Source organism: Myzus persicae, unplaced genomic scaffold (assembly GCF_001856785.1).
Source record: "Myzus persicae strain clone G006 unplaced genomic scaffold, MPER_G0061.0, whole genome shotgun sequence".
In the NCBI taxonomy this organism is placed as follows: domain Eukaryota; kingdom Metazoa; phylum Arthropoda; class Insecta; order Hemiptera; family Aphididae; genus Myzus; species Myzus persicae.
Window position 1 is genome coordinate 489,795 of NW_019101363.1, and position 13,333 is coordinate 503,127.

The window sequence follows — 13,333 nt, forward strand, 5'->3', positions numbered from 1 at the left end:
TATTTGTCAATTGCATGATTATTATATTTTTATTATTGAGTTTTATACTTTTATATGATCATTTAACTCGAAATAATATTTAATATCACATGCACATTGCACATTGCAGTTTTTGTTATTAGCATACTCCTTGAACTAAAAATGTAGGTAATTTGCACAATATTTTGAGATGGGATACTTAGTTTTAATTGTATTTGAGGGAGTTATTATTTCATTTTATTGGAAAAAATAAAGATCGTGTACCATGTAAAATTATATGTAGTTTCTAAATTTCTAATCAGTATTGATATATTAGTTATACATATATTTTTACTAAACATAACAATTGAGTATTTTTGATTTTACTATCATGGATTCATGGATCATGGCTGTGGAAGAATGGGACATTATTATGCTTATTCATAAATCATTACATTTACAATTAATTTCATACGATATAAGTGATTGAATGCTATTTAAGCTCAAATATTAATGTATTAAAGTTATTATAGTGTGAGAGTGAAAAAATATAAAAATTGTTTATTTATATATTATTTAAAACATAGTACCTATGTAACCTGATTTTGTTTTTTTTAAATAAATATATTTGCTATAAGAATAAGTTAGATTAATACTTTCATTCAACAGATACCTTTTCTTCAGGTGGCTAATGCAATATAAAGTCTTATTTTAAGTATGTTCCGATAAATAAAAGCTTATTGAACAATGAACAAAATTAAATAATAGTTGATTACCCATTAATTGCCACAGACCACGATGTGGACCAAATAAAATGTATTAACAGAGGTGATTAAAAATACAAATAGTAATCAATGGTAGTACCTACCTCTAGAATATTTTAATATCAGTTAAACGTTAGGACCGTTTACATTTTGTATAAACTATTTCAATATTTTATTCGTATGTTATAGATATTTGCCTCGTTAAGACATTTAATTTGAGGTTTTACAGGCACATTTTTGGGTAAAATAATATTTACCTGTCAAAAATGATTTGGTAAAATTAACCAACTCACATCTTTAGTATTTAAAATTAAAATTCAATATATGATTAGATACATATTGTATCGTTTGACAAAATACTGGAACGGGGAAAAAAAATCATCATGTCGAGTTTCTCGGGGGTGTTGATTGCGTTGTGCGCATGGTCCGCACTGCTCCTGTGGACGCCTTTCAGTGCCTCGAACATCTTAGCGGCGCAGTCGATCGCGGGCAAAAGTCACTGGAACGTGATGAGAGCAGTGTTGCGGGCGTTGACTGACCACGGCCACACCGTAATCGTGTTTACACTGTTTTTAGACGGTGACCGCCCTGGTTACACGGAGGTGGACATATCAAAGAAAGTTTTAATGTTCCTTGCCATGGACGCAAAGTTCCTGATCGAAAAGTTCAGCTCCATACGGAAAACGATTCCGAGCATGGTTAACTTCACCCGGATAAGTTGTGACATGATTGACAATGACCAACGGTGGACATCCTGGATAGGGCGGAGAGTCGGAAATTCTACTCAGTCGTCACCGAACCGTTGGTGTCCGAGTGCGTGGCGTACGAGGCCACTGTGCTCTGTGTGCCTTTGGTGTAAATGGCTTCCACAACGAGACATACTTTGTACGGGCTAAACGAATCATGACAATTGTTGCATTTTTAAAATAATTAGTTGTAAAACGTTTGAAATCCAAATTTATCGTGTAGTGCATCCCAAAGGGAAACTTTTTATCAGTCACGGAGGAATATCTGGAATTTACTAACCTGGACGCCGTTGTACCTGGACTCGGTTTTCCCATTTACAACGACCAACCGAGATATATTGACAATCTGGTTGACGTCGGGATGGCAATATCTATGGACCTGTTATCTGTTACCGAAGAAACGTTTTTAAACGCCGTCTTGGAGATTATGAACGAAGAGAGGTGAGCGATTTTATGTCTTTCAATAAACCGGGAAAATTGTACTCTCCATTTTACGTTTACAGGTACCAGACAAACTAAAATCGCTTCCAAACTATTCAAAGACCGACCTATGACACCAGCGGAGTCAGTGGTCTACTGGACGGAGTACGTTTTACGGCATAACGGATTACCAAATTTAAAATCTCAAGCTCTTAGTCTAATATGGTTTGAATATTTTTTGGTTGATGTGATTTTCACATTTTTATTTATTGCGTTTGTCATATTGTTCATAGTTTATTTTTATTATGATCTAAAAATGATTTGTAAACACATTATTAAATATTTCTATAACCTCAAAGCAAAATGTGAATGAAATAAAACTACACGAATAATCAGTCGTGTTTACTGTACGTATATTCTTACTATTCTCAAGTCTCAACGAATTTGCTAAAAAAACAATATAGTTTTTGTATTTTGCGATTCATGTCTTGATTGAATATCAGGTACTGAATAATTCAAGAATATATTATATTTTTGTAAATTATTTTTCAACGCCGAAAGATGGGCACTTCGACGATTCTATATCAATATATTAAATATAACTATTTATGTTTTCAATTTTTGAAATAAATATAAATAGCTGAGTAACGCAAATCAAAATGTTTTTGTTATCATCGTTACTTTTTCCTCGTCATACCAAAATCATAATATAGTCTATTAGTGTGGAGCATGGAACTTATACTAAATGACTAATACTTACTAGACAAGAACGGTGCAAAACAACAGAATGATGAATCAGATGAATGGCTTAACAATACATCTCGCAGTTATGTAGGCTGTCTTGACGACAAAATACAATAATCCATATATCTATATCACTTACATTAGTTACACTACTACCCGACACTACTATATGCACGAGTAATCGAGTAATCAAAAAGTGCGCTCTATGTTATGTCGGTTTCCATACACTGATTGATAGTCTAGTAATACATGGTCTGGAGCTTAATATAGGTTAGGGTTTAATATAGAAGATTCTTTTTTAGTTGGTACCCTAAACTCTTTTATTGAAATTGTAAAAATTATGATGCGTACCTTTACACATTTGATGGGATTATCCTGTGCATTATTGAATCCGATCGTATCATCATATAAGACAAGCAATTATAGTAGTAATTTATAGTTCCTTTAGTCGGGGCTAGAAGTTGTGTTCAGATAAATCTAAATCTTAATCATTCTAGTTTATACATTTCACAGTGCCAAATTATGTATACATTCGTTTTTATTTATACTTATTAGTTATTATTAAAATGTATATAATAGGACTGATAGTTCAATAATTGATAAAGTTAATGAGTTGATAAAATTATACATGATAAATGAGCACCTAGCACATCATAACAGTAGCATTATCTGTGATTTCCCTGTACAGGTAATATATAGTATTGTAATATATTATACAATGTATACTATGTAAATAAATGAGTAACACTTAGATTCTATAGTTCATTCATTTAACATGCGTACAATTGATAGCGACTACACTATGGACCTAGTCTTTGTCAGATTGTTAGTTAAGCAGCTGTTTTTCATGTTCATTACTTAGATCACGGTCTTAGAAAATAACTTCAGCTAGATGCGTTGCGACATGATTCACGGTGACCACCGACTTGTGGACCGTCTTGGATGGGTCGGCGACGGGGGAATTCGACTGAGTCGTAATTAATCGTGATAAGTATCATAATAGATTGTAAGGATTATCAATAACTATGTCATCATAAACCTTTGTCCAGTGGTTTCTGCTTTAGTTTTGTATTGATACTTAATTGAACCAGTTCATCTTTGACATTTCATAAGTAAGTAAAATCAATCTTTGATAACATAATATATATTTTAAATAATTGTAAATCGATGTTAAAATTAATAAATGAATATAATTGGTTGAGTTTATGCCTGGAACAATAACAATAATAATAATGATATTGTTAATCAAAGGACGGCATGAACTATAATAACAAAGTTAATTTTTTAAAACTGAATACCTAGTTTAATTTACTGTTAAAATAGCTTTCCTTTTCAATTGATTGATTCAAAATGATTCATATAAAAAATGTTTTTGAAATTTTAGGTTTTAATGGTTACATGTATTAATAAATTACTGTACATACGGTTTTAGATAAAAAATAATTGAATATTAGAATAATAGTAATTATATTATTATGATTTAAGTTATGTAACCGGATAAGTTAATATTACCTATATAATGCATAATTATACTTTGTTTATGATCCACTATTCACGTAAACACTAATCAAATAAATAAATAAATAAATAAATAAATTTTTTTTAACTGGGTAAAACTTAAATTTTCTCATACTAACTTATAACTTATCGAGTTAAATGTATTATTTGTATCGTTAACTTCAACATCATAACGATCTTGGGTTCACTTAACTTACAATAACTTGACTTGGTTTTATTTTATTACACCACCATTACATTTGACCTTAATATAGTAATGATAATTGTTTTTTCACACTTCTGTATTGTAGTCCCGTTAATAACCGAAACAACATGAGGAAAAACATGTCCAGCATCGCGACTGTGTTGGCTGTGTTCTGTGCATGCTCCTCGACGATTCAGTGGACGCCGGCGGACGCTGCAAACATCCTGGCGGTTCTGACGATCTCGGGCAAGAGCCACTGGAACGTGATGCGAGCCGTTCTAAAGCCGTTGACTGACCGTGGTCACAATTTGACCGTGTTCACGCCATTCGCGGAAGGTGACCGGGACGGTTACACGGAAGTGGACGTGTCCAAGCAAATGGTACCGATTCTCAGTGTGGATGCGACGTACCTGATCGAAAAATATGGCCAAATGCGGACGTTAGTGCCTAGAATTATAAACTACACTCGAAAGACTTGTGACATAATTTATGGACATCCACGGATGGCGGACATCTTGGACAGGCCGGAGGTGAGGCAATTCGACTTGGTCGTCACTGAACCTATGGGGTCCGAGTGTGTGGCGTACTTGGCCACCGTGCTCAGCGTGCCTATGGTGTACGTCGTCCCGTTTCCGGCGATAACGTACCTGGAACGTTCGTTGACCGGCCACACCCCGAACCCGGCGGCCGCGGGGCACTCGATGTCCCACTTCGATTTTCCCAAAACGTTCGTCGAGCGTTTCGCAAACACAATGCTGACGGTGTACTGTTCGATGCTCATGTGGTACGCCGAGCTGCAGGGTCGACAGGCTGACCCTCAACCGTACGACTCTGTGGACTTGGCCCGACCGTCTATGATTTTCATCAACGCGCATTTCACCACTGAACCGGCCCGGCCTCAGACACCAGACGTAATCCAGATCGGTGGCATTCATCTGACTCCGCCCAAACCTATACCGAAGGTAATTCATAGCCTCGTAGGCCTCTTCCAGGGGGGCAACTAGATACGGGTTTTGAAGGTTTGAGGGGTTGCAGTGACCTCCTCCTCCTCCAAAAATGAATCCTGGTCGCACGCGCACCACATGGTGTTGTCTCTGACTTCTAAAGGAATCTTTCGTTCAACATAGTTAATTCTGTGTGGCTCAATTTGAGTTCGACCATCAGCTGTGGCGTCGAGGTGCCTCTTTTTATTGCTTAATTATCATGATTTACAAATGTTATAAACTTTACATATCATAAACGTATTATAGTAAACTGTAGGTATAATGTTTTTAAGGTAGTCAAACAATCAAGTAAAAAAATATACTCGATAATCTGTCTAATCAGCATAATATTAAAATGTTTGGATAACAACTCTTAATTGGTTTTGCTAATCACACATTTGCTTTGTTGTATGTTTGTTACTCTTGTGAGGACATTGTACTTGTGAGTGTGTTGTCTCGGTATGATACATCAGTAATGTAGTTAATCTACATCGATACCGGATGCATAATTCAGTTTATATTATGCTGTATACTTATTGAAAGTGTAAATTTATACGTTATTGAGAGTTTGTAAACTAACTTTCAACAATATGAAAAGGCACAGTTTGAGCACAGTTCATACTCTCCTTTACAAACTCGATAATATATAAATTTAAACGTTCAATTAGTATAGATAATATAATTTAAACTATGTTACAAATCAGGTTATTATGTAAATTTATATAAATCGTGTATAGACGTATAGTACAGGGACAACATAAAATTGGGCAATAATATGTAATTTTGATGACAGAGACAATACATGTGAATGGCGCACGAAAAAAAAGGCGTAAATATCTCATAATACGTTATATAATATTGGAATATTATATTATTATTGGTCATATAGTTTACTTGTACTTAATGAATGTGATTCACTTACTGAAAGAGTATGTAATTTAATTGGTCTGCGTTTGTTTAGCGGATTGTTCTTACTCATTTATGCACTCAACTCGAAATATTTTTATACAACTTATTTATTTATTCACAGGAAATTTTAGAATTTATGGACGACGCTCCACACGGGGTGATTTGCTTGTCTTTCGGTTCTGTGGTTTTAATGTCTTCATTACCGGAAACTGTTCAGCTGGCGTTCTATGCTGCGCTATCTCGAGTTCCGCAGAAGGTGTTGTGGAAATACGAAGGTGAAATGAAAGACAAACCGAAGAATGTGATGACGCGGAAATGGTTTCCACAACGTGACATCCTTAGTACGCACCAAGATATTGAAATCATGACATGTAGTTTCTAGATTAGAGTCTAGGCTCTTGACTATAATCTATAGACGAAATTCAATCTGGATGTTATTAATTGTATAACGTTGTGTAATAAATCCAAATTCATTATGTATAGTGCATCCTAATGTCAAACTATTTATAAGTCATGGAGGCATATCCGGAGTGTAAGAATCTTTGGACGCTGGTGTACCTGTACTCGGTTTTACCTTTTTCAACGACCAACCTAGAAATATTGACAATTTGGTCAACGCTGGGATGGCAATTGGTATGGACCTGTTATCTATTACAGAAGATACGCTGTTAAACGCCATTCTGGAGATTGTTAACAACGATAGGTGAGCAATAATTGTGGAACCTTCAATGACACGTAAAAATTATACTCACCACTGTTCGTATGTCTACCACAGGTACCAGAAAAACGCTAAAATTGATTCTGAACGATTCAAAGACCGGCCTATGTCACCAGCGAAGTCAGTGGTTTACTGGACGGAGTACGTTCTACGTCATAAAGGAGCGCCACATTTAAAATCTCAGGCTCTAGATCTTACGTGGTATCAATATTTTTTAATTGATGTAATTAGCACATTTTTGTTCACTGCGTTTGTCTTATTTTTAATAATTTATTATGGCCTAAAAATGACTTATAAACACATATTTAAATATTTTCATATGGCGAGTGTAAAATGTGCATAAAATAAAATGATTGTACAATTTCGAAAAATAAATATTGTTTTTGAAGTAAGAAATAATTTAATATTATATCATATTATTATGTTCTAGGGTGTTTCTCTAGCTCTTTATTTGAACTCTAGTCAATTTATAAACTGAATAGGTATTCATTATTTGTGTCCCAAATCGGTGTATACAATTATTGTAGTTTGTAAACCCACCGGTGTCTATATCTTCATTCTTCCGCACTTGAGTGACGGCTGACGAATTATTGATGATGCTAACCGCGGTGTACAATATTAAACGAAATACAATAATAAAGGACAAAAAGCGACCATAAAAGTGACATTAATTGTCAAGCAAAAATAGTTGTATAACTACATACCTACATTATAAAGATTGGAAACTGCGAGTGTATGTATATTATAAACTACCTTCGCGAAGTGGAGAAAATAAGCAATTTATCAAGTATAATATATTAATATAGGAAAACAATATATATTATCAATAATATTTTGTGTAATCATACGGACTATGCTGTTGGATTTTTTAAATCAATATTATTATTATGAATAATTCCAAAAACAAGTATTTTTCAGTCAAATAGTAATTATTTGTATATAATATTACATCATTTTAATCGAATAATATTGACAAATTCACAGAATGTTGATTTATTAAAACTTATCAATTTTAAACTGCAGTTAAATCATAGGTTAATCATTGGCAATAGCCTTTTTTACTAAAACTGGTTAACATTATGTCATAATATATTGATATAGCACTCTTTATAAACAGCTGATCGACGGTTCCTGTTTTAGTTTATTTGGATCTTTAATTATAGAACAAGTGAATCTTTAGAAATTCATAGGTAAGTATAACGAGTAGGTAATCTATTTCTCTTTAATAAAATATAATTATAATAACACTCTACGCACCTTTAACAGTAACAAATTTAGTTAAATGCATTTAAATATCTTAAGAGTTAAGGTAAGTGCCGTACAAGTGTTGATAGTCTGTAGACAAAAATAACTTAAAAATTCGAGCTAGCTATAGAATTTTTTTGTTAAAAGTCTGTAAAATTATAATTAACATCGAGCTTATAATATTATGTCTTAAAAATCTATTCTGCAATGTAAAATTGTACAAAAATTGTATTACCTATAAGGCTATAACTGTTCCTGTTATTTACACTTCACATTTTTACAATTTGAATTTAAATAATAATTGTGTTACTTTGACGTATGTACATTACCAAATACCACTATATTCGACAATTTAACCACATTGAACCTGTGCTGACTACCGTTGTACGAACCTGATCAGAGCTTTCGATTCAAAGAGACGTATTTTTACAAAATGTTGTTAAGTCTTTCGTTTTTCTCAATGGACTGAAGAAATATACACTTTTTTTGTTCATTGTATTATAATTTATAATCATTTTTAAGTTTTGATTATGTCTGTTGGTTATGAGTATACCTATTAAGTTGTGACAATATAATTGTATTTATTTACTGTTACATATTTTGATGTATATTACAGGCTAAACAAATAAATACATTTTCACCACACCAGCTATCATAATTCCAAAATCTGTCTAGCATACCAAAATACATTGGTTGAAAAAAAATGGTTTACTGGAAGGTATGTGAAAAAAATCGAGCTGTTTACGGATATTTTCAATCTTTTTAGTTTTAGTTTCTTTAAATATCGATAAAATTATATTCATTGGGTCGAAAAGCTTGAAAATTGAATACAACGCCCCTAACATATTTTTATAATATCAGTTTAAAAATTTAAAAAATACATTGAAAAGATATTTTTTATAAGTGGAAAACATTTATCAAATTGAAAATTTATAAATTATTTCGTACCCACTGACTTACTTGGGTCCCTCATATCCGAATCAATCGACTAGCTTTGAATAATCTCAAAAATGTTCTTTAAATGCCATAGCACTAAATGGTTATTGATTTCATGAAAAGTATGTTATTTGCATTTTTTTGAACCGCGTGAATTTCTTGTTACCCAGAGTCGACTTTTATTAGTTTTATTACACTTTTTTTATCTGAATTTGTTTATAGTTTTTTCATAGTTAAATAATTTTTGTTTTTGCATATTACTTATATCAACAGTCTTCATCCTTTAAAAGTTTATATTTATTGAAATTAAGCAATTTAAATTAAAAATATACATGGGATCGTTTTTTAATTACTAATTAACTCATCCGTTTTTTTAAATTAAAACTGTCAGATATTATATGATGATTAAACGAGTGAGTCTTTAACAATGCATAGGTAAGTGAAACGAGCAATTGCATTTCATAATGCACTGAACAGACCATACAAATAAGATAAATGCATTGGAAAAAATAAAGTGAATCGAAAGTGTAAAAAAGGGATCAATCGATTTTAATTTTTTTTAAAAATTATTATAATACAACCCGGTGAACAAACGTCTGTAAAATAGTGAAATCAAGTATATTTACAGTATTTGCTGTGTCCCTCGCATCGAGATTACATCTCTGGCGCACGTGGTTTCCGGGCGCGGCGGTCCCAAAACATTCGCCGAGCGTTTCGCCAATGTAGCGCTGACGGTCTGCGGTTCGATGCCGACGATGATGATGTGGCCCGCGATCGAACAGTAGCTCCAGTGAGCCGATCCCTGACCGTACATCCTCGATGCCGTAGTTTAAAGTTATGCTTACAAATCGAGTGCGACTCGGTCAGCCTCAGATCAGATGATCTTTCACCGACCCGAATTCCATCACTGAACCACGGTAACGTCCGTCCGCCGCAGTCGTACCCGATGGGTCGCGTGCAACTCGGCGGCTCGTATACATTTCACCCCGATACCAAAAGTAATTATTATAAATATCATGGCGTTGTTGTTTATATTCATATTGTTAATACGGAGACCATGTTTTCCGTCTAACAGAGCGATTGTTTATTTTTAAGTTAAGTGTATAGGTACTGGGTCTTATATCAGTGCGTCCATATTCCGTAGACAAGTAAATCATAAATCATAAATCATAATATCATAATATGTCAGTTCCTATGATTGTATGAATATATGATATTATTGTGTAATTAACATAGCAATAGCAATAGAAATTGTATTTATTATATTTATTAGTATTTTTAATTCCCCCCCTCTTTTAGAAACCCTTGTTACGCTACTGGTGCATGAACTCTTGACGTACCAAAATAATATACAATATTCTTATTTGAATTCAATACAAAATACTATTTTTGAAAATAATTATATTTTTTATTATTAGTACGGCAATCAATCCTTATTTTATATTGATAAAATAATGGTAAAAGTATGTCTAGTACCTTGTACAGTTGTACACGTCATTATACTGGTTAAGTTAAATGTGTTTATCGTTTTATAGAGACTATGTATAGTGTATACTGTCGTTTCAAGTTAGGTTTATCCACTGGCCACTGAGCTTACAACCATGGAAACGATGTGATAACAGAGCTGACTACGTATAAGCTTTGTTTTATCTTGACGTACAAGTTTTCGTCGTTTGAGTGGTTAAACGTAGCTTGAATAAGTTTAATAGGTTAATTATCTATTACATGTCGACATATTATATTATTATAGTGAGTACATACTTAAAAACAAATTATTGTTTCATATTTTTATACACTGCCTTATAAACTGCCTTTCCATAAGTGGTCTGATAATTACTGAGATATCACTTGTACAAATTATAAATAGTCATTGCAAAATAGCTGGTACACATGGTTTTATGGATTTTATGATTTAAACTTTTTTTTATCTTATTTACGTGAACACCACTAATTGTATGCTATATTTATTCTATACTATTGGTACATACCACTCATATTGTTCGGCGATTTCTTCTTTAGTGCTCGAGTGAACCTTCAACATTTTATAATTTATAATACGTAAGTAACTAGTATTTTATTATTGCATAGGACATAGGTTATCCATCTAAACATATTATATTTTATTAATTTTCGTAAAGTACCTGAAACACAATATAAATAGACAATATGATGAGCTATAGTAGCTAAGTTAAAAAGTATCAGACTGTGGAAATGAAGAGTTAAAAATTATTTTGTTAGGCGTATTATTCGTTAAAAATTATAAACTTCATCGTACTTAGACGATTGCAACCTAATGAATAATATATTTCAGTACGTACATTTAATTCATAAAATATAATTAAATGTAGTTTATAATTTTGTGTATAACTTGGTATACTTTGTGAAATTAAAAACCTGATTATAATACTTTGTAGAGCTCACTCCTCTTACACAGCCACTGGCTTTTGAGACGATGGCCCCTTGAAACCCCTTGGTTTAATTTTGTTTAGTAATACTACATTGTAATGACTTTTTTTTTTTTTTTGATGGAATAAATAAATAAAATATCAAGATTGCAAAAAAAAAGTAACTTTGACTTTTTCCTATATTAACCACACAGATCTCTACCCATGTTTTTATGTATCACTTACTAGATTATACCAGAGGTCCAAAGTTCATATTATGCAGAATATACAAATTAAGGCTTCATAAAACTTACATTTCTTAAAAACCAAATGTTACGAGTTATTTTGCTCTGATGCCTTTAAGCCAATTTATTTTTTATCGTAAGGTCTCGCCTTGAATATGTTTCACTTATGTGATAATGTGGTTAAAATGGTTAAATAATTATATTACTCAAATTTATGGTTTAGAGTGAATTTGTCATTTGAAATAACTTTTTAAGATATACGTTCTTTATGGCGCAGATAATACAGCTTATATTGATTTTTTCAACCGTGATAGAATTAATAATGAGTCCACATCGAGTTTAACGATGAAAAATAAAAATTCATGATTTATAATTAAAAATATAATTTAAGGAGGATTTGCAAACTCTATTCATTTTTCATCTAAACAACCTTAGCGACTGACATAAATTAAAGTACTTCTAGTGGTTCGATTAAAAAAAAAAAAATATGTTTGAATCGGTGAACAAGTCTACTTTGCATAGGTCAGAGCATATATTTCATACATTTTATATCTTTAATACATTCAATATTAAACTTGACAAATTAATAAAATGTAATAAAACTTTATTCTCGTCAAGGATTTGCTAAAATTGTAAAAAAAGTTCCGACCGATGCAAAGTAAATTTGTCTGCTAATTTAATTACCTTTATATTTTTCAAATCGAAAGACACGAAGTACTTAAATTGGTATCTTAATATTTTGTGTGATCTTTGTGATTGGTGAGGAATGATACTAATGAATAACGATCATTTACCACACACACACAAAGACGAGCTGCAGTGATAGTAAGAAACGAAAGAATTGCTTATACCAAACACCTTAAAAGTTGACGGCCATGAACTTGGCCCACCGACATAGGCATATCAATCTGAAATTGGTACAAAAATTTTGCGAGTAATTTGCGAGAATTTGCGAGTATACTCCTAGAATTTGCGAGTCACGTTTACACATACCAATGCCGAGTGGGCCAACTTCATGTGGCCCACCCACTTCGCCCGATTTACACCAAACCGGTGTCCAAAGCTTCGTTTTGATTTGCGAGAATTTGCGAGTTTGGTCCCCGAATTTGCGAGTTGCCCAAAGCTCAGATACGAGCTTTCAAAGTTCTGAAGTTGGCCCACCCACTTCGCCCGATTTACACCAAACCGGTGTCCAAAGCTTCGTTTTGATTTGCGAGAATCTGCGAGTGTGGTCATCGAATTAGCAAGTTTATATATATATTTATAAAACGATAATTTAAAAAAAATAAAAAATAAAAAATAAAAAAATAATAACAACACGTAGTCCACTACGCTGAATCCCGCAAAAATAAATTATATCCCCAACAAAAACATAACAGTGAAAAAAGGCCAAGTTCCAAACTCCCTCCCAAAAAAGTCGGCCTAGTCTGCTTTTTTTTAAATTCATAACCTCAATGCACTCCTACATTAAAGAGCAACACTTCTCTTTTATTTGTATTGTTTAACACTTGGTCAGTTTCTGAATAAACTTATGACTTACGAGGGTGATGGGGAGAAGAAGATTCAGAAAAAAGTAAAA

General features: G+C 32.7%; 2 pseudogenes; both read left to right on the forward strand.

The window, feature by feature from the left end:
- The first annotated feature begins 617 nt into the window (after window positions 1-617).
- On the forward strand, window positions 618-2,532 carry LOC111028803 (annotated as a pseudogene).
- An 808-nt stretch (window positions 2,533-3,340) lies between these two features.
- Window positions 3,341-7,288, forward strand: LOC111028801 (annotated as a pseudogene).
- The last annotated feature ends 6,045 nt before the right edge of the window (window positions 7,289-13,333 follow it).